A 2,712-nucleotide genomic window follows, 5' to 3' on the forward strand; every position below is an offset into this window, starting at 1 on the left:
ATGGAAATTCCTGTCTATTGCAATAACACATACTTTCATCAAGCTATCACTATCAGAGTACCAAAGGTTGGTATTATCTGTGGCGTAAAGAGTAGGTACAGATACTTGTGTTTTATTTCCTCCTCCGCTTCCCAGGTCATCCCTTCACGATTTTTTTTATTTTGCCACAATATCTTAATGGAAGCTACGTCCTTAGTTCACAATCCTCTACTTCGTCAACCCAGGATGGCGATAGGTTGCTTCTCATAGGATAACTCCTCTGTGACCTGGATACCCTCTACGGGATATACCCTGGTTGGATTACCAACATACTTGCAAAGCATTGATACATGGAAGACTGGATGTACCACTTCCAGATTCGCTGGTAAGTCCGGCACGTGGGCAACCTTGCCTATTCGGCGGAGGATCTGATAAGGTCAATGTATCTTGGACTAAGGTCCCCTTTCCTGATGGACCTCATTACTTTATCTGTGGGGGGTACCTTCGAAAATGCCCAATCATTAACTTGAAACTGTAGAAGTCGATGTCGATTACCTACGTATGACTTCTGTCGACTCTGAGATGCTAACACTCTCTCCTAAATAAGCTTCACCTTCTCGATGGCTTATTGAACCACGCTTGGGCCCATTAGTCGTGTTTTACCAACATCAACCCACCAATTGACGACCTACTCTTTTTGCCATACCAAGTCTCTTCCGGTTCCATCTAGAGACTAGAATGATAGTTGATGTAGTAAATACATTTAACAGGTAGTAGGCAATTATCCAAGCTACCTTTGGAGTCAACCGTATAGGCTCGCAACCCTCTTCTAGCATTTAGCTAGTAAGCTTAGTCTATCCTTCGGTCTGAGGGTACAATGGTGTACGAAGACCTATATATCTTCCCCATCTCTTCTTGGACTGATCTTTAGTAGTTAACTGTAACTCGGGCTCCTTCGTCTGAGACAATAGCTATGGGAACTCTGTAAAGTCTCACCACCCTCTTGACCTATAATTTTACAAAATCTCGACTAGACAGGTAATCCTTGATTGAAGGAACATGGGCTGATATTGTTAATCTGCGAATAACATTCTATATAGAATTATTTGTCTAGGGAGTGCAAAGTGATTCTTGTAGCCAAGGTCGTATTGTGGAATCTTCGGCCTCGTATATTACTTCTTGCCTTCTTTAGACGACATCAATTGGTACCCTCGCCTTTTGGGTTTTGCTTTTTGCCCATCAGAGTTAGCTACCAAGTTGTGTTGAAGTCCCCTCACGCGATGACCCCTTATCATTAATTGGTATTATGTTGAAGAACTGTGGCATACAAGTGCGCTATCTGTTAGTAATCATCTAATCCTGCTTATTTTGCTTAAGCTCTTTTCCAATTCCCTTATCATAACTTATAACACTCTAGGTACATAATCTCGTATCGTTGCTTCGCCGCTAGTTCGGATTCTCCCATCTCGTGCGATCATAACAACACTAACGCATCGGATCCCACCAGAATTCCAAAGTAAAACGTGCTTGGGTGAGAGTAGTACTAGGATGGGTGACCCCCCAGGAAGTCCTCGTGTCACGTCTCATTGCCATCCTTGTAATAATGTGTGAAGACACTCATCTTAGCCCAAGATTTACCTTAGCTTCTTCTCGTTAGTCTTCAGGTTACGCCTTGCCCTCTCCTCTTTTATCTTACAACTGGTATCGAGGTAGATCCTTCATTCAACCCTGGTCATGTCCTTTTAGTCATTTGATTTAACTTCTCTTTGTATTCCTCTGTAACATCTCCAAAATATCATAACTCTTTTTCATCATGTACTCCTCCGCTTGGTCCTATGTTGTATATAATTACTCATAGGTTTCACAACTACTCTTATACAATTGGTATGAAATAAATGCTGTTTTTTCATCTTCCGGTCCATCTTGCTTTACATATCATCTTCACACTAAAACTTGCTCGCGCTAACGCTATTTTGTCCTACTCCTTTATTTTCTTCCTTTAAGCACTCCTTGGTCTCCTCATTTCCTACCATAGGAGATTTTCTATTCTTTCTCCTTGCTACTTGTATGTCACAATATCAGTGACCAATGACATTGTTGTCATATCTTAATCTTTACTCAAACATGGTCCTTTATAGGACTCAGTGTCATCATATCATTATATACCATACCCATCTCTTTATGGGACTCGGTGTCATAATTATCATATACCATACTCGGCCCTTTATGGGACTCAGTGTCATAATCATCATATACCGTACCCGACCCTTTATAGGACTCGGTGTCATAATCATCATATACCGTACTTGGCCCTTTATGGGACTCGGTGTCATAATCATCATATTATCATCTGAGACTCAATAACACGATCATACTGGACTATCCTTCGAGGTTTAGAATGGTACTTATCCCAAGTGCCCTCTAAGTGTCATTAGGGGTCGTATCAACTAGAGTCTCAAGAATCATAGGCATTTATCAAGTAATGCCAAACGGCTTATAAATCAGAGGCATTGGTCATCATAGAGTCCTTAGGAATAGAAGCTTATCGAAGTAAGGACAAGAGTCACTATAGCATCTATAAGCATATGGACTTCCACACGCCAATTCCTATTTTACGTACAGAAGGCTCGAGGGTAGTAGCTAAACTACCATAAGAGCATTAACATCTAAAAATGAGTAAGAGACAAGAATCCTATTCGGAACTTAAGAATGAGATTACCCCACCTTGTATAC

General features: G+C 41.1%; 1 pseudogene; it reads left to right on the forward strand.

The window, feature by feature from the left end:
• The first annotated feature begins 1,445 nt into the window (after positions 1–1,445).
• Positions 1,446–1,564, forward strand: LOC129888184 (5S ribosomal RNA; annotated as a pseudogene).
• The last annotated feature ends 1,148 nt before the right edge of the window (positions 1,565–2,712 follow it).

This window comes from Solanum dulcamara, chromosome 4 (genome assembly GCF_947179165.1).
Source record: "Solanum dulcamara chromosome 4, daSolDulc1.2, whole genome shotgun sequence".
NCBI classification, from domain to species: Eukaryota; Viridiplantae; Streptophyta; class Magnoliopsida; order Solanales; family Solanaceae; genus Solanum; species Solanum dulcamara.